At 39.0% G+C, this 20,728-nt stretch overlaps 1 protein-coding gene across 2 annotated transcripts in view; it reads right to left on the bottom strand.

Moving 5' to 3' along the window:
• PTPN4 (protein tyrosine phosphatase non-receptor type 4) overlaps nt 1-20,174 on the bottom strand; it is a 226,098-nt gene extending 205,924 nt beyond the window's left edge. The window contains exon 1 of one of the 2 annotated variants that reach the window (XM_003277173.4): nt 19,412-20,174. The gene's annotated coding sequence lies outside the window, so the exon portion shown is untranslated. The remainder of the gene's footprint in view (nt 1-19,411) is intronic. The other variant, XM_030801359.1, reaches the window with a different exon arrangement.
• Between the last annotated feature and the right edge of the window lie 554 nt (nt 20,175-20,728).

Raw genomic sequence — 20,728 nt, 5'->3', positions numbered from 1 at the left:
AAAATTAGCTAGGAGTGGTGGTGAGTGTCTGTGGTCCCAACTACTCAGAAGGCTGAGGTGGGAGGATCACTTGAGCCTGGGAAATCGAGGCTGCAGCAAGCCAAGATCACACCACTGCATTCCTCCTGGGAGACAAAGAGAGACCGTGTCTCAAAAATAAAAAATAAAAAAATTATTTCAAATTCTGCTTTTATACTTAACAAATGCATACACAATAAAACCACAGTTATCAAAAATCATCAAGCAATTACCCACCTAAAAAGTATCCTTGATAGCTGACTTTTTTTTTTTTTTTTTTTTTTGAGACAGAGTCTCGCTCTGTTGCCCAGGCTGGAATGCAGTGGTGCGATCTTGGCTCACTGCAAGCTCCGCCTCCCGGGTTCACGCCATTCTCCTGCCTCAGCCTCCCGAGTAGCTGGGACTACAGGTGCGTGCAACTATGCTTGGCTAATTTTTTATATTTTTAGTAGAGATGTGGTTTCACCGTGTTAGCCAGGACAGTCTCAATCTCCTGACCTCGTGATCCGCCCGCCTCGGGCTCCCAAAGTGCTGGGATTACAGGCGTGAGCCATCGCACCCAGCCGACAATTCTTTACACTTATTTGAAATGGAATATTCCCAACTGGACCATCTGCTTTGCTACAAACTTAGTTTATTACACAGTGTTTTGTATGTAACTATAAATTCAAATGCTGGTAGTATAAGATAATGGACTAACTTAGCTTATTGTTGTAACACTGTATACAAAGAAGGTTCCCTCAAGCCGTGTGAACTGAACTTGGCAACAGAATGGGCCAGATTCCCTTAGGATAGTGCTACCAAAACTATGAACTATAAAACTGATACCCTGTAGAAAGGAAAAAAAATTCAAATGTAGCAACAGGTTTTGCTCTAAAATTTATCTCTCTATACTTACACATACCAAACACATTTATATAGAAGTCATTATGCAACAACTTAAATAAGAAGCTTCTTATTTAAGAAATGGTGTACGACAACAAAAAAGTATTCCTGGTAATCGTGTGCAAAATCAATCATCTGAAACATGAATGCATAACACTGGACCTACACAGGGATTCACTGATGTACAGACAGCATTTTCAAAATGTCCTTTGTATGTCCTCTACTCAATTGTTACCGACCTGATAAGAAGAAAGAATTACAATGTCAAAATAGATTTGATATTAATTAACTATATATTAAATAAAGGAATCTAATTTGTGACATTTCTTGCAGCAAATTGATTTACCTAAGGCTTTTCCTTTTTTATTTAACTTATTTTAATCTTTTACAACTCACTATATCCTATTTATACATTTCAGCATTTAAAGTACTGTGTGTGCAAGAAAGAAACACACTCCCAGACCCACTAAGGCCCTACAGAGTTCTCTAAACCTATGCCTTCAGTATACCTGTTTATTCATGTAAGTATGTGAATAGCTCCTAGTTGCTAGACACAGTGCTAGATGCTAGAGATACACATACGCACACATCTAGATCCCTGCCCTCAAGAAGCTCACAGTCTAGTTAGGGACGGAAACTAAATAATTCAGTGAAATTATTTACTAAAAAAGACGTAAATAAATTAATTTAGTCAAAGAACTACTCTTTCTCCTATCTACAGTTCATTACCTAAGTACTAGAAACATTAGAAGCAGCCAGCTAGTTCTTTCCCTCTCCCCCTCTCCATTTTCTAAATTTCTGTCCTTTGGTCTCCTCCCTATGAGATTCCAACAATAAAGCCAATCTTTCATAAGTGCTACCAGTCAATGAGAATATTTTTATTCTTGTCTAAAAAGAGGCAGTCTTATAGTGTATGTGGTATTATATTTAAAGTTTTATTGTTCTCTCTTCTCCAGCAAAAATTATTTTATTAGTTAGGGGTTTAGTGCATTTAAAAAAGAATGCTGGTCTCTATAGAGTTTTTATCCTTCCTTCAGAAAGCAACTGTTTCCAGCGGTCACAGTAGCTCACATCTATAATCCCAGCACTTTGGGAGGCTGAGACCAGAGGATCCTTTGAGCCCAGGAGTCCAAGATCAGCCTGGGCAATATGTCAAGACCTCATCTCTTAGGGAAAAAAAAAAATTAGCTGGGCATGGTGGAACACACCTATGGTCCCAGCTACTAGGGAGGCTGAGGTAGGAGGATCGCTTGAGGCTGGGAGGTTGAGACCGCAGTGAGCTGTGAGCATGCCACTGCATTCTAGCTAAGGAGATACAGCAAGACCCTATCTCTAAAATAAATATATATAAAATACTCTAGTTACACTAGAATTAGCAGAATATTTATAACTAAAGGCTCGAATCAAGGGTCCATGTGTTAGGCAATTAGATAAATGTTCCTCTTTACTTTTCCCTAACCCCTCCCATGTTCAACATATCTATTAAGTACCTCATATTGTGCCAGACAGGAAGAAGCAACATGAATATATCAACGAACAAAATAAGATAAAGGTCCTTGCCCTCATGGAGCTTCCATTATAATGAGGGAAGAAAAAAATATATATAGTATAATGTGAGGTGGTAAGCAAAGGAGAACAGCCATGTAGGAGTAGGAAAGCAATTTTAAATAGGGTGCTCAGGAAAGCCATGGCTGAGAAATTTGCTTTTTAAGCAGAGACTTAAAAAGTAAAAGAGTGAGCCATGTGCATACTCCATCTGCCTGGAACACTTGGGAGAAAGGTGGGTGTTCAAGGCAGAAGGAAGAACAAACATGAAGACCTGAAGTAGGAACAAGTCTGCCAGTGCCAGGAACAAAAAGGAGGCCAGTGTGCCTTGAGAAAAATGAAAAAGAAGAGTGGTCAAAGATAAGGTCAGAGAGACAGCCAGGTCCACAGACCATGTAGGGCTTTTTTGGCCACAGTAAAAACTTCAGCTTTTACTCTAAGAACGAATGGAAGCCATTAAAGGATTTTGAGCAAAGGAGCAAGATTATCTCCTTTACCATATAAATACAGTTGACCTTTGAACAATGCAGGGTTTAGGGGCACTGACCCCTGCACTGCCTAAAATCTCCATGTAACTCTTGACTTCCCCAAAACTTCACTACTAACATCCTACTGTTGACCGGAAATCTTACCAATAACAAAGTCAATTAACACATATTTTGTATGTTACATGCATTATATATACTGAATTCTTACCATAAAGCTAAAGAAAATGTTAAGAATCCTAACGAAGAGAAAATATATTTACTATTCATTAAGTGCAAGTGGATCACCACAAAGGTCTTCATCCTCATAGTCTTCACATTAAGTAAGCTGAGGAGGAGGAAGAGGAAAGATTGGTCTTGCTGTTTCGGGGTGGCAGAGATAGAAGAGGTGGAGGAAGTGGAAGGGGAAGCAGGAGAGGCAGGCACACTCCACATAACTTTACAGAAACACATAGTAATTTCTGTTGGACTTTTTAAAACTTTCACTTAAAATGTTTATATTATGGGCGGGGTGCGGCAGCTTACGCCTGTAATCCCAGCACTTTAGGAGGCCAAGGAGGGCAGATCACGAGGTCAGGAGACTGAGACCATCCTGGCTAACTTGGTGAAACCCGTCTCTAATAAAAATACAAAAAATTAGCCAGGCGTGGTGGCAGGCGCCTGTAGTCCCAGCTACTCCGGAGGCTGAGGCAGGAGAATGGCGTGAACCCGGGAGGTGGAGCTTGCAGTGAGCCAAAATCGTGCCACTGCACTCCAGCCTGGGCAATGGAGTGAGACTCCATCTCAAAAAATTAATAAATAAATAAATCTTTATATTATGGTACCAATCCTTCTTCTACCATTTGCTTTAGTTTCAGTGCCCATATCTTAGAACGGTCCATGTTGTAAAAGAAGTTAAAGGCAGTCTTGAATAACTGGAACCCTTCTGCCAGACTGTCTATAGTTAATTTATTTTCTGGCATTGTTTCTTCTACATCTTCTTGCTTATCATCTGGTACTGGTTTGGAAGCATTCATCTCCATCAAGTTATTTTCCGTTTATTCCTCTGGTGTGGTGTCTAATTAGCTCTTGAATTTCTTCAAGATGTATACCTTGAAACCCTTCATCCTCAACCTTTAAAAAGTATATAGATAGAGATATCCACAATCTCTTTTATGAGTTCCCTGATTGACTCTGTTGTAAATCCTGTGAAGTCATGCACAACATCTGGACAAAGTCTTCTGTAGCAGGTATTTACAGTTTCAGGCCTGATGGCTTTCACAGCTTTTTCTATAACAACGTCATCTTCAAGTGTAATCCTCCAGACTTCCATGATGTTCTATCAGGGTTCTCTTCCATAATGCTGACAATCTTTTCCATAGAGTATCATGTGTAATGAGCCCTAAAGGTCCTTAGGACTAATTGCTCTGGAGTCTGAATTAGAAATGTTGTGTTTGAGAGAGCGAGCAGACCACTTCGACATAGGGTTAAACTCACAGGGTTCTGGGTGGCCAGGGGGCATTGTCCAACATCAAAAGAACTTTAAAAGGCAGTCCCTTACTGGCAAAGTAGTTCCTGACTTCAGAGACAAAGCACAAATGAAACCAATCCAGAAAAAGAGTTATTGTCCAGGCCTTCTTGTTATACGACCAATAGACTGGCAGCTGGTATTTACCTTATCCCATCAAGACTTGGGGGTTAGCAGCTTTATAGATAAGGGCAGTCCTGATCATAAACCCGACTGCATTTGCACAAAACAGTGGAGTTAGCCTATCTTTTCCTGCCTTAAATCTTGATGCTCACTTCTCTCTTACTAATAAATGTCCTTTGTGGCATTTTTTTTTTTTTTTTTGCAGAATAGGGCACCTTCATCTGCATTAAAAACCTGTTAGGCAGATATCTTTTCTCCTCAACGATTTTCTTTTTTCTCTTTATTTTTTTTTTTTTTAGCAGTCTCGCTCTGTTGCTCAGGCTGGAGTGCAGTGGCGCGATGTCAGCTCACTGCAACCACCACCTCCCAGGTTCATGTGACTCCTGCCTCAGCCTCCTGAGTAGCTGGGATTAAAGGCGCGTGCCACCATGCCTAATTTTTGTATTTTTAGTAGACGGGGTTTCACCTTGTTGGTCTCAAACTCCTGACCTCGTGATCTGCCCGCCTCAGCCTCCCAAAGTACTGGGATTACAGGCATAAGCCACCATGCCTGGCCCTCATTGATTTTCTTAAGGGTGCCTAGGAACTCTTCTGTTGCCTCTTGGTTGGCAGAAGCTGCTGTTATCCTGACATTTTTTAAGCCAAACTCTTTCTAAAACTATCAAACCATCCTTGGATTGCGTTAAATTCTCCAGCTTTAGATCCTTCACCTTTCTTTTGCTTTAAGTCATCGTATAATGACTTTGCTTTTACTCAAATCATATTAGAGTCTATAAGTGTGCTTTTCTAATAGCAATCCTGCACCCATATAAAACCTACATTTTCAATGTGAGATAAAAAGGTATTTCACAAAAAGTGCAAGATTTTTGCACCTGCTGGTGTAGTTGTAGCAACAGCTTCACAGATTTCTTTTAAAAACAAAACAAAACAAAACAAAAACCAAAAAATAACAATAGTCTTTATCCTGGATTCATTTCTCTTGAAATGGCAAGCAACCAAAGCTGCAGACCTCAATCTATGGTACCTATCAAGCCATTCAACTTTTTCTTGTAATGTTGTGACATTTCTCTCCTTGGGAGCACTTCCAGCATCACTAGTTGCATTTCATATGGGTTCCATGGTGTTATTCAAGGTTTATGATTTGCACTAAACATGATGAAACATAGCTGAAAAATACTCAAGAACCACAAAAGATCACTTTTTATTGTGATAGGCAATTAACTGGAGAGACAAACTACTCATGTGGAGATGATTAGGATCACATGGCATTTTAAATGGATACTTCCAACACTTGAACTCACTAGAAATAGAAGTGTTATTAAATTATTACAGTAATACATTATGTAAGACAGTTAATTTTATGCAGTTGATTTAATACTGCATCTTTATGTTTATTCACATTTCTCTCAACTGCAAATGATGCCATGTATGGTCTGTGTGAGTTTTGTTAAATTTTAACATTTTATAATAGATTTGTGTATATTTTATGGTAGTAAATGATAAAGTAGACTAGTATCTATATATATTTTATGTATTCATGACATCTAACTTTTCCTTTTTAGTTTTTTTTTTTTTTTTTTTTTTGACAGAGTCTTGCTCTGTCACCCAGGCTGGAGTGCAGTGTGCGATCTTGGCTCACTGCAACCTCCGCCTCCTGGGTTGAAGTAATTCTGCCTCAGCCTCCTGAGCAGCTGGAATTATAGGCGTGCACCACCACGCCCAGCAAATTTTTGTATTTTTAGTAGACGCAGGGTTTCACCATGTTGGTCAGGCTGGTCTTGAACTCCTGACCTCATGATCCACCTGCCTTGGCCTCCCAAAGAGCTGGGATTACAGGCGTGAGCCACCACACCCAGCCAGTTTTTTTCTTAATTGAAAAAAAGTCTTGATATTTTTAGGCTATATAGTTCATCTGTGTTTTTTTCAAATTGTCCCAAACCTCCAAAAATTTTTCCGATGTATTTATTGAAAAAAAATCCACGTATAAGTGGACCCACACAGTTCAAATCCATGTTGTTCAAACATCAGTTGTATATGCGTTTTCAACTTCTAGCATTTTCCACTAATATGCTAGATACAAAAACTTAGAATGAACAGAAAACCAATTAGTATCTATGATATTATAAATTAGTAAGAAAAACTATTCACCCTAGCAGATAAATGAACAAAAAATTTGAAGAATATAAGCAAGAAATGAAATTAATAAACATGAAAAAATGTTCAACTACATTATCACTAAAAAGAAATACAAAAGAAAACAAAGTACCACTTCTTTCCATTGCTAGGAAGTTGGTGGTTCAGATCTACAATCCCATATCTGAGATCTCTAGCTTCAAAACACTTACAGAAGTGTTTTGAATTTCAGAGTATCTGGGACACAGAGAGGTGATATGGCACAGATACCTTATATTAAGTAACGTTCTTGGTTCTAGGGCAGCACACTGTATTCAACCATATTGCTATTTAAAATTTCTTTAAGGGCCAGGCACGGTGGCTCACGCCTGTAATCCCAGCTCTTTGGGAAGCCGAGGCAGGTGGATCACTTGAGGTCAGGAGTTCGAGACCAGCCTGGCCAACACAGTGAAACCCCGTCTCTACCAAAAATATAACAAATTAGCTGGGTGTGGTGGCGTGAGCCTGTAATCCCAGCTACTTGGAAGGCTGAGGCAGGAGAATCACCGGAACCCGGAAGGCAAAGGTTGCAGTGAGCCAAAATCGCTGGAACCTGGAAGGCAAAGGTTGCAGTGAGCCAAAATCATGGCACTGCACTCCAGCCTGGGCAACAGAGCAAGAGTCCGTCTCAAAATACAAAAATAAAATAAAATTTCTTTAGAGAACCTGAAGAATGTACACTGTAAGTGGAATAAATGAGACTAAGTAGCCTCATCTCAGTATAGGTCAAGTTTGGTTGCCAAATTAGTTAACAAAACTTTTGGGTTTTTTAGGGATACGGGAATTTCAGAATTGCATATAACAAACTGTTGGTTATGAAATTCTCTTTGTAAACAATTATGATAACACAGATCAAAAGCCATAAAAATAACCAGATACAAAGTGAGTCACAGTATCACAATCACCTAAGAGAACTTTTTCAAATCACGATCACTCCCAATGAAGACATTCCATTTTCCCTAGTAGCTTCTTGTAGTAAGCCACTATAAATTTCCCTAGCAATTTGTGCTAGACTGGAAACAGTAAGATAAATTAGAAAGATTTCCCTTATTTCAATGCATATAAAACAATTTGAAAGTCCTTGGCATTTGTAATGATATTTTGCTTTCATTAACAAATACCTAAAAAAGAAACAGACAAAAATAATATTATCTTAAAAACTGATATTTCCCAAATAACTTTAATCCCCTTGGAAAACTCCCTCATTTTATTTTATAGAGAGATGGAGAGATAACAAAAGAATTCTGATCAGATATGAATGTCAGATCACTCTGGCTACAGTGTAAAGGAGATTATGAAGGGCAAAACTAGAGCAAACTGCACTTAAAAAGACTACTACAAGAGTCCAGACAAGGCATAATGGACTTATAACAACTAACATCAAGAAAATTTTAAATCATCCCAAATAATTTCAGAAGTTTTGCCAAGTTTCACATTGACAAACTAAAACTCAAGGGCTGATAGGGCTACAATAGGGAAAATTAGGGGAGAAGAGGGAAACTCGCTAATGATGATGAGAGGCAATACAGACAGGCAGTTAGAAAATAGTATCCAGAGCTTATAGTACCAGACAATAAGCAGTGATCCAGGCAAGCAGGTCCTTAGCATCATAGAGGTCAGATAAGCAGGTGGTATCCCAGCAATCACAGAAAAACACAGTAAGGAAACATGGCAGCAGGCAACACTTACAGCAGATAGCAGAGAGCTCCAGCTACAAGATTGGAGTGCAGGAATTTAAAAATAGGACATTGTTAACACAGAAAACCAGGACAGAGGAGAACAGATACAGATCTGCACTCAAATAAACCTACTTTTATTTATTTATTTATTTTCAGACAATAAGGATTTATATGTCTCACAATTCCCTGGCCAGGAATTGGGTAAAAGCTAGATTAGGCAGCTCTTCTGCTGCACTGGATGTCATCTGGCATCATTTGGGATCATTCACTCATCTACATTCAGTTGATGGCTGGGCTGGGATGAAAAGTCCAAGAAGGCATCACTTTCATGTGTCCTCACCTTCTGAAGTACTCATCCACATGGCCTTCTGGTCTCTCCTGTGAGAGTTTGGGCTTCCTCACAGCATGGCAGTCTCAAGGTAGTCAGACTTGTTACATGGTAACTGGTTTCTACTGAGTAAAAGCAGAAGCTGACAAGATTTTTAAAAGCCTGTAGTCCCGAACACTCAGGAGGCTGAGGCAGGAGAATCGCTTGAACCCAGGAGCCGGCAGTTGCAGTGAGCAGAGATCGCGCTACTGCACTCTAGCCTGAGTGACAGAGCGAGACTCCGTCTCAAAAAAAAAAAAAAAAAAAAAGGTAGGCCCTTTAGATGCAGAAAAGTCAGGCAGGTCATTAATGTAAAATGCTTCAGGGAGCACTAGTTCATACAGAAAGAGGTGAAAGGAAATGGGTTACACAAGTAAAAGGGTCTAAAACTGAAAGTTTAAATAATTAGAATTAGTTAGCTTAATAGTATATCTATACAATAGAACATACTACTATATTTTTTAAAAAGAAGAAAAAAGGGACAGCTCTTTATATACTGAAGTCAAATGATCTCCAAGGTATATTTTAAATTTAAAAATTACGGTACAAAGCATTAATATAGTAAATACCTTCTACATAAAAAAGGTAGGGGGAAAACAGTAATCTTTACATGTGTTTCTATTTGCATAAATACCATAGAATATACAAAAAATAAAAGTAGTTACCTATGCAGAACAGGAAAGAGAAGGAGTGGTATCAAGACTTCTCATTATATGCCTTTTTATATTATTTTGAAACTTGAACCATGTAGCCATATTGCCAATTCAAATACGAAAATACAATTTAAATACAATTTTAAAATGACAAGTCTGAGAATTATGGTAATATACACTGCTATATTAATTAAACATTGACTTATCTGTACTTATTTTGCTGCAGACTAACATAGTTATCTATGACTTATCTGTACCATTTCCAGCTATATACTAGATTTCAAGTTCCTCTGAAGAAAGAACATAATCTTGATGATAAAGAGCATGTCTTATTCAATTCTGTATCCCCACAGCCAAGCACAGTGCCTAGTACCTAGCTGGTGCTCAAAGAATACATTAAATTAGCCCTGGATTGGATTTCCCTCTAAAGTCACCTCCAATTTTGGACGTAATTTTTAATTGTATTGCTAGTGACTCATCTATATACAAGAATATACTTAGAATTCGTGTTTGTATAAAAATGAGCAAAGAGAAGCTCTTAACACAACTGTATAACAAAAACACAAGATACAAATTTAACTAAAAACAAAATAAACAATCACCCTTGGATTACTCCAAAGACCTACCAAAAGATGGCATTTAAAATGGGAGCAGGCAGCTATCCCAGATACATACTAAAGTTCACTCAGGGCATTTTTTTGATAGTAGGTGTTGCTATATAGTTTTGCTTACCCAACTTTAAAATAACCACTACAGTTTCCTTCTCTTAATCCCAACAAATGTTAAGGTTTATGTAACCCTTGAAACGCAAAGGTATTTTTCTTGATGCTGTCCCCTATTCTTCCATGACCTGAGGTCTCTTACCTCTATGGCAAACTTCTCAAAGAGCTGTCTCATCTATATTCATTGTACACTTGGTTTCCTCAATTTAGTTTATTACACCCTTCTACTATAACTCTTCTGCTAAAGCAACAAACCTCAAACTAGTACACCTCAGAAGAACCTTAGCATTTCAGCAGATTTTTCCAGGCTACCACTTCCTGGCTCCCCACTCCCCCTTTTAAGAATCTATAAGGTCTGAGATGAGACCTGGGGAGTTCATATTTTTCATTAGTATCTCCATAATTCTGATACAGGCAGCCTGCCTGAACACACTGAAAAACCAACTAGCTGAGATTATCAATAACTTTCCAACAGTCAAATTCAAAGTCTCTTGGTCTTCTCTTTTCTCTCAGCAGCATGACAGCTTCACGAAATTCCTTATTTCATCACCATCTAACACACAACCACACTCCTCTCTCACAACCTTTCTTTCAGTCTTCTTCACCAGCTTCTTGATTTCCGAGAGCCCTTAATCTTTCAGTGATGGTAGTTAGGAGCTCCGTCAGTGTGCCTCTCTTCCTAACTTTATATATACTTCATAAGCAGTGACAGTCACACCCATTGCTTCAGCTAACATCTATACAACCTTAAATCCTGCCACTTTGGATTCCACAGATAGTCAGAGGCTACGCAGTACAGGAGAGAAAAGATGTTTCAGTATCAGATGAATCTGAATGCAAAATATTTACTCAGCTATTTATACAGTAACATGCCTAAAGACACACACCTTTTTGAATTTCAGCTCTGTTCTCCTTTTAAAACTGGGAATAGCACCTTTCTAACAAATTTCTGTCCTGATTAAATGAGGGGGGAAAAAGATTAAATGAGAAGTTCTCTTTACTACATGGACCTGACAGCATGCCCTGAGGACCCCCTGCCACAGGCCTCAGAGGTGGCAAGCAAGGAGAAAGGAGACAACTAATATGGGGTCAGAAGACTGCCACATACAAGGGGATTGAGCAAATAAGTAAATACACTGAGGAGATAATAGGAACCAATTTCTCACTGCTGGAGAAGAGATTTACAAATACAGAAAGGGAAAAGGCTAGACGAACCCTGAGATGTTAGATTGGAATTGGTTGTATCAGTGTGAACTTTCAAAATACCTGTACATAGGCATAGAAACAGATTCAGATGTGTGTATACATATATGTATTTCCTAGCTCTATCCCCCTAAAAGTGAGACGTGCCAGCAGAAATGAACACACTGAACACTCGGATCTCAGTTCCTAAATAGCATCTCTACTTAAAAAAATAAAATCAGGATTCCTTGGAAAAATGATTTCAGAGCTGGGATAGGAGAGTATTAAGATCATCTGGAACATTTTGTTAGGCCAGAAAGTAAGGAAATACACCAAGGAGGGGGACAGGTCAAGGAGATAGAGGAGCCAACTTAAAGGCCAAATTTGGGACAATTTGACCAACAAAATGAAATTTTAAAATGACAGTAACTAATAAAAACCACTAAACAGAAACAAATCCAGGAGTATATATTGATATAAATGAACGAATAAATAAATGTACGGAGAAGAAGGAGAAAATCTTCTTTCAGTAGAATATGAACTAATAAATGTAGGTGACAACTTTCACAGTTGTGGCTGATTCAGGTAGCAATCATCAGACCTGAAGGCTGGTGGTTAGGGCCTTCAGCTCTATTGACACAATCCTAGATATCTTCTCACGTAAGAATTCTCAATTACAAAAGGAAAAAACGATAACTTCACAGTAGAGAAACCCAGCAGACTTGAATTTAACAGGTGTTCAAAGTTAAACATTGCTAGTAGCAGGACTATACAACACGTCTCGTAGTGATGTACTAAGAATATCACAACATTATTTCTATGGCATTCCTGCCAACAATGCACGCGGTCTGCACATGAGGAACCACTGGATGAACTTAAGTTGAGGAACAGATGTTACAGAAAAAAAAGGACTCTGCTCGTTAAAACTGTCAAGGTCATAAAGGACAGGGAAATATTGAGGAATCATTCCAAACTGATGGAAACTAAAAGATGTAACAATTAAATGCAATGTGTGAACCTGAATTGGATGCTAGACCAAAAAGAAAAGAGAGATACTACTGGGATAGTTGGAAAAATTTGAATGGCATCTAGTGACCTGAAGGTAGTGTTGTATCAATGTTGATTTCCTGATCTGGCGATTACGTAGGAGACTGTCCTGTTTTGCTAAATACACACTAAAATATTTAGGAGTGACAGGCATCATGTCTGCAACTTGCTCTCAAATAATTCAGAAAAAAAGTCAAATGAAATTAGAAATGGTGCATTCCCCTGAAATGGAGAAATAAGGATTAAAATGTAGGACCAGAAGTGAGAGATGATGAGGTTGTTTCACTGAAATTTGAGGATCCAATTAGATACAGTAGAAAAAGGGAAAGGGTTGAACACAATTCCAAGGTTACCCCTTGGGGCATCTGGAAAAGGCCTTACTGAGCCAAGCACGAGATGTTCCAGGCTCATCTTGTGTTGTGTATACACACGGTACATAGCTAGTACAATGTTAAAAATTAGTTTAAGGCGATTCGGGAGCTCTTTGTTGTACTTTTCTTGAGATTTCTCATTAGGTTTGAAATTATTTCAAAATGTTAAATGAGAACTCATGACAACTTCACTGTCTAGCAAAATACCTGGCTCACTGGAAGTGCTCAATAAAAATAATCTGGCCTTCCCTTGCTAAAGAAGGGAAGCTGCCAAAGAAGAAATCCTAGCATCATCTTCAACTCTTTCCCCCCATGTCCAAATGGACTCTCAGGTCTAGTGAAACTACTCAGTTTTCAGTTCTAATCTCATATTCTTATCTATACTGCCCTATTTCTCGTTCCTATCATCCCTCCTCTGGACCACTGAAACAGCATCTGGTCTCTCTGCTCCATTTCTAACCTCATCCTTGCATTATCCTTGTATCTTTGCATCATTATCTAGAAGTCAGGAGTTACCTTTCAAAACCTGCATCTAATCTTATCATCCCTTATTTAAATACCTCTAAATTGTTCCTGAATGTTAATGCTGATTTCCCAAGAGGCAGACTGAATGCATGTTTAGGGCACCAGTAACGCAAGGGCACCAAAGAGATATTTCACACACACACGCATATGCACACATACCAGTGAAGTGGAGGAGGCAGTGGGTAAAGGGAGAGAAAAAGAGAGACAAAGAGGAGGGACTCTGACTTAAGAATTCTTAAGTTTACCTTAAGCTTACTTTAGGATTTGATATTTATTTCTGATTACATAGTGGATGCCAAGGGTGAGTGGGTACCATAAACTTTCCAATACTTACAGTCTCTAAAACAGTGGTTTTCCCAATCCTTTTCCCAACTTGGCAACAAAGAAAATAATAATTTCTTCGCACATTGGGATAAGCCACAAATGCTATTCAAAGCCAAAAGAAACCATCCTGGGGCTGGGTGGGGAGGAGGATCTGATATGCCCAGGTCCCATAAATAAGGGTATCTGCTCTCCGAAACACTGGTAAACCATTCATGGCACACCAGTTGGGAAGCTCTATTTTAAAGGTCTTAAAATGATCCCACTCATTGCCCAAACACAAGGACCCTCACAAGGGTTCATTTCCCACTGCAATCAACGTGCGCATGCACGCGCACAAACACACACACACACACACACAGATTCACACACAGGAACAGACAACCACACCCACCCAGAGACAGACATCCAATAAGACAACTTACGTTTCTCCAAACACACCACACATCCTTTCATACTTTGACTTTTTGTACATGCTGTTCTCTCTACCCAGATCAATTCCAAATGATCCTTCAAGACCATATTCAAATGCCACTTCTTTTCCCCAGATCTTATTACACTGTCACTGTGAATTGTAATTGTTTGTTGACATGTGTTACCACCCTAGAATTTGAGCTCAAGGACAAGAATCATGTCTTATTTACGTTTATACCATTGCTCCCACTACAAAGGGCATTTCAAATGTTTGCTTAACTAACATATAAAGGAATGTTCATTACATCATCACCAAATAAATTTTCAAATTACATTAATTAAAACAATGAAATACAATTATAAAATTAGCATTTTTTCTTCCCAAAACAAGAACACCCACTGTAGGTACTTCTGTAAGAGAGAGATCTGGCATAGAAATATTCATGACACTTGACCATTATCCCAGTCCTAGGGTTTTAAACTGAGGAAATAAACAAAACACCGGTTAACAAAATGTAAATGTCTAAATCAGTTATGGTATATCACCTGAATGTTTAACTAATCACTTAAATTATATTCATTGACCTTGGTGGCTTTGGGTAGCTAAAATAAATAAATAATATTCATGAAGATGGGAATAGAAAAATGAAAAAAAAAATACCAACTATCACTTATTGATCATCTCTTCTATCTAAAGCACAGCGCTAGATGCCTTACATATATTATCTTAATCCTCACAACAATTCAAGGCCAACTGACTCAGAAATTAGATAATTTGCCCAAGGTTTTTGAGGCTAGATTCCACACCAGATTTGACTACAAAGTCTGTGATCTTTTCCCTACATTGCACAGCCTCCACTGTACAATGTGGTCCCATTATATTCCTCTCAAAATTATCTCTACCACACAACTTTATTTTTTAAATATGAATAATTACCTGGAAAGAAACAAAAAATGGCTATTATGGTGGTGATCAAGGGTAAATGTTGTTATAGTATTCATCTTTTTTAAAAATTAGCAACTTTTAAAAGCAGCATTGTTGAAAAATGAACTAAATTCATAAGGCAATACAAAAGACGCAATTCCCATTTTAATTTTTTTAACCTAGGAAAATTAAGGAAACAGAGTAGGTAACATAAAAACTTAAGAAGAAGAAAAAAAGCTTAAGAAGGATATATTAAACTATATCTAAACAAGCATATATTAACCTTAGGGTACTTATTACCAGGATTCATTAACTGATCCTTGTGAGTGGATTAAGCAGCATTCTTCCAGAAACAGGTGAATTTTGAAAAACGTTTAAACAGGAGGCACATGAACTGCAGACAGAGATGTTTAAATTAAGGAAACGACGACAAAGGAAAAAACAAGACTATTTTCTTTTTAAGCAAGAATGAGAAACAAGGTTAATGAGATGAAGTTGGTAGAAAGTCTTCAAGGTCAAGCAGGTAAATTTGGAATTAATTTGATAAGCACCGGGAACTCCTATATATTTTTAAACGGGAAGGTGGCATGTTAAAATACGGCCTTTAAAGATTCAAACTTTGTTCCACCATAAAGTACTGCCTTGAGTTACACAATGTTTTTGCCAAACAGTTGGGGTGGTGGGGAATAATCCACTATCCTTTATGTGTGCTTTATACATACTCTTCTCAAAAAGAGAAACTGACTAAACAAAAATCTTTAGGCAATGGGTGAGCATATTGGGGAGGGGGATCCTTTCAGATATAATGCTTGTGAATATTAAATGCTACTGTACGTTTTAATAAGAATCACAGAACTTTAAGCAAGAAGGAACCTTGGAGATAATCTTTTAGTGGCAACCCCTTCATTTTCACACCAGATTAAATTGAAGCTCAGAACTAAATAACTTGCCTAATGCCATGCATAAACTAGTGGAAGATTAAATACTATAACTCAGATTTTCTAAGCAGTAAGACCTAAAGCTATGCTGTCCAATACTATAGCTACTAGCCACATCTGGCTATAAATTTAAATTGATTTAAATTAAATACAATTTTAAATTGAGTTTCTCAGACACACTCGTCATATTTTAAGTGCTCCATAGCCACACATGATTAATGGCTACCATAACTAACAGTGCAAAAAATATTTCTATGATATTTGTCAATTATACTTCAATAAAGTTGAAGGAAAAAAGAATATTTCCATCACTGCAGAAAGTTTAATTGGACAGAACCGATCTAAAGAATAAGTTTTACAGAATTCCACTTACTAGAAGTATGAGCCTAGACAAGTTATTTAATTTCCCTTAGCTTCTATTTGGCAGGGAGGGGACAGGGGATTAATAATACCTACCTCATAAAGTGTACTTGGTGAGCGGGACAACATGAAAAGCCCCTTATACAGTATCTGACACTTAACAGGCAATAAATACTAACACTCTTCCCCTCTGGGTCCTTTTTTCTTTCTACTACCCTATATAATCTCCTTGTTAAAAAATACAAACACAATAACCAACCCAAATTGATATTTTCCTCATGATAGTCTATATGATGTAATTTTCATTTTGTTCTTACTAATTTATTCAAATACTTGCATCTCTCTTCCAAAGTTTCTACTTAAGAATAATGAAATGAAGAATGAATGTGAGGGAAGATATAATGAAATGAAAGAGTCTAATAAATTCCCCCTCCTCTTTTTCCCCATTCATGCAAAAGATAAGAAATTATGCTGTTCCTAGACAATGGTACTTTCATATCAATAAAGAAGATTCTAACATTATATCCTATCTCATCATCTATACTACTAATTAAATATTAAATGAAGAGATAACAACACCTCCTTCCTACAGTACTTTCCTGGCAAACAATAAAAAGGATTTTCAGAATGCTAAGCCAAACTTCAAGGCTTCACAGCTTATTCTAGTAAACTGGCAAATTTAACAAATCTGGACTATAGTACCTAAAAAACTTCGTAACATGCAATAACCCAGGAAAACAACAAAATTCAACTCAGTTAATAAACTTCTACCAATAACTAAATTTTACATAGGGGCAACAATTCATATTTAGCCACAATAACCATTCCTAGCCACAACTAACCATTCCTGGTGAGTTGATCAATTTTGCGTTCTAAGAATTTAGGCAAAACTTTAAAACATCTGCCCTGAAACGTACACCAAACAAGATTTCCACATATTTTTGGAAAAGTTTTCTTGTTTAAAAGTGGCCATATTAACTCTCAAGCGGCGGGCAGAAGTACTCTCAATAACAAACCTCCTTGCAATTCTCTGCTAGTCTCTTACTTTGCTCCTTAAAGACAACTTACTAAAAACCATGATCACTGATCCCGCTTTTAGAGTTTGTAAGTCATAAATAAATACTAAACAGATCACAATGGATACTGTACTGTACACCTCAATTATGTTTAACAGACAAAACTTTTAAAAATACAAATCACAGTTTAATAACAACCTAACGAAGTCATATAAGTTTAAAAAAAAAGCTGAAAAGTTTTTATTACCATCTCACATAAATTGTATTACTATCTCACTTTATTACACTTTTTTTAAAAGTTAGGCATCTATGCCCAAACTGATTAAATCGAGTATGAGAGATCTATACTTTTTTTAAAAGTCCTTCAACAATAATAAAGTGTACACTGGTCACAGAATAGTTCAAATGAAATTTCCTGAGGCTGCATTCTAAGTACATCCGACCCAGAAAGTATTTTTAGCAAGTATGTTCAATCAATGCTGGTTTTATGCCTAGCCTAAATTAGAAATTGGGTGTTATAAATTTAAAGTAACAATGTTACTAGGGACATTTTAAAAGATATTTAATTAGAACATAAGAAAAAAACACAAGTTTGACTCAATTCAATACCTACAGCTCTGAAGCTGTTAGAAAATGGGCAGTAAGAAAAAACACATCCTCATCTATTACTACTTTTGAGGAACCCGTGATTTTCTAACCTAACGTGGACCTACTCAATTAATATTTTTAAAAACTACAAAACAGTGATGCCTCCTTGGATTTTAAAAACCTCTTGCCAAATTTTTAAAACAGACTGGCAAAATCACAAACATTCCCATGTACAAAATAGACTGTTTCTCTTATAAATCACTGAAGATCATGATATTATGGGACTCTGCGTGTTTCAATGCAAAATGTAACAAAGATATGTGTACCGTAAAAAATGCGAAGAGACATAAAAATTGTTTTTGTGGTAACTGGAGCATAAATTTATTCTGACAAAAAATGGTGATGTCCACAAAATGATCGCACTTACGAGCTAGTGAAGAGGTTCTGTAGAATACACAAACTTTTGCTTACGAGTTTTTTCTTTAAAAGCAAGCTGAATTTATATTAATCAAATTCAAGATTTAGATGATATACCTAGTTCTATTCCATTAAGCACACTTTATGCTCTGAACAATCCTTTATTTTAAGGCCATCTCCTTCCCCCTTAAAATTGAAAAAAAAAATTTTTTTCCTCTGGCACGTTAAAGTTCAGAAAACCAAGATTTAAAAATGCCCTGGCTTTTACTGTTCCAGTCTTCCTTCTACTCTAATTGTCTTTTGCAAGTCGGACACATTGGTCTTTTGTTTTTATCTTTCTCCATAAATATGTTTTAAATGTGACCAATCAGCTGTACTGTTTCAACTGGGCCCAAGATCTGGACACAGAAACTTAATACTACTGAAACCTCTTATTCAAAAAGCAGCTGGCATATTGCAGATGTGTAACAAGTTATCCTAGAACAAGCGTTGTGAAAAACCCTACAAATCGTCCTTGTACATACTGATGTCACTACATGATGCAAGCCCAGACATAAAATCTTCCATCCTAAGTTTTGCAGAAACATCCACACATCACCTGTGCAACTGTAAGCTGTTCCATTTTATGGAAACCCTGCGAAATGCATCACTATTTACCCACATCTCAACTTTTTTTTTTTTTTGGCTCAACTACAGATTCCGAAATACAGGTATATACTGGTAGAATCATAACAGGCTTAAAACTTCAATGGTAGGAATAGTTGGCTCATGCAGCGTGCAAGAAGCGCTCATATGAGCCAATTAAAAAAAAAAAAAAAAGGAATTCTACCAGCAACGGAAAACTCAAGATTCCAAAGCTTTACCTAGAGTTTAGGTACTGGGAACATTCCACCTCCGCACCTATTCCATCCCTTGTCCCTTCGCTGACCCATAACAGAGATTCCAACTATAACCCCCGCAAAAGCAGAGGTCCCAGGAAGAAAGGAAAGAAAGCTTTTTTTTTTTTGGTCTTTTTTTCCTTCCTTTTAAATCATCCTCGCACCTCCGGCTTGCCCCACCTGGCTCACCTCCCAGGAGCCACACATGCAGGTAAGAGCCTTGCGTTCAACGAGCAGGGCCGAGAGGCCGGCGGGGACCGGAGAACCTCTTACCTTCGTATACCACAGCCGCGTCCTCTCGGCTGGAGAAAAAAAGCCTCGAGGCCCCGGCGCGCAGAGAAGAAGCGCGTCCGCGGTGCCGCTCCGGGGGGCTACCTCAGCGCCCCCCGAGCAGCCGCCGCCGCAGCGGTCGCGCCACGACCCGAAGCCGCCAGCACCACCTCATGCTGCTGGGCAGCCGCGGGCTGGCGCCGCCGGGGAGGTGGCAGGGAGGCGGGCAGCCGGCGACCTCTCCTACCTCCCTGCAGGGATGAGATAATCCACACCCCCAAAAGTGCGTGGGGGAGGGGGCCTGGCCCCAATCCTCCGACCCCTCGGCCAAAGCCAAGTCTCTTTCCTCTCCGGTTCAGGCCCAATTCCGGCCCCTGGGACCCAGGAGTCCTGAGAGAACAATGTTGGTGGTGGGGCGCGAGAAGCAGAAAAGCGCACTGCGCGGCGTGAGCTGGCGGGTAATCCTGGGCAGCGTTTGTGTGTGAGAGTGCAAGAGGAGCTCAGTCACCCCCCTCCTTCTCCACCTCCTCTTCCTCCCCCTCCTCCTCCTCCTCTCTCTCTCTTCCTCCTCCCTCAAGCACACCCCCTCTCCTAGGCCGCAGCATAGCAACCGAACATGGCGGCTGCGCAGGCGCCGCCAGTCAGTGGCCAGGAGCGGCGGCGGCAGCAACACGAGGCGATCTCGCGAGAGGCGAGGCCAAAAACCCTGCCCCGCTAGCGCAGGGAGGAGAAGTCGCACCAGTCGGAGCGCGGAGGGACACGCAGGTGCGAGAGAGAGCGGCCTAGGAGGTGGGAGGGCGGATTGGAGGGGGAGGTGGGGCGCTGTGGCCCCCCCCCCCCGCAGCCGCTTCGCGATTGGTTGTTTGGACTGCGACCCCTCCTGCACCCACTAACCTGAGGGACCGGATAGTGGGACAAGAAGCGTGTGTTAAAAGGGAAAACCAGACCGCTTGGCAGCAGGTCGCCCCAACCTCAGTGCTCCTAGAGGATATAGGTTTTGGGGGGCAGTTTTGAATCATCTCCTCTCCTAAACATAGGCTCCAAAACAAAGCCTCAGCAACCAACCTGCGTTTGTAAAACAAACGTTCGGGGGTGCCTTCTGTGTGCCTGGAACGGTGTGCTTTTTAAAATTCATTCTAATAACATGAATTTGGTGTTATCACGCCAGGGTTTTTAGCCAGGTGCATTATAATATTTTATTGGTGATACAAACTTATTGGTAATAGGACAGTTGCCTACTGGCGAATGATCTCAGCTGAAATGGGGGAAGAAGGGATTTGGGGACCGCCACACTTCCTTTTTGCCCAATTTTTGTTAGTG

Source organism: Nomascus leucogenys, chromosome 20 (genome assembly GCF_006542625.1).
Source record: "Nomascus leucogenys isolate Asia chromosome 20, Asia_NLE_v1, whole genome shotgun sequence".
Taxonomy (NCBI): Eukaryota; Metazoa; Chordata; class Mammalia; order Primates; family Hylobatidae; genus Nomascus; species Nomascus leucogenys.
The sequence above is the reverse complement of the archived record's forward strand: the minus strand, read 5'-3'. Positions and strand labels throughout refer to the sequence as shown.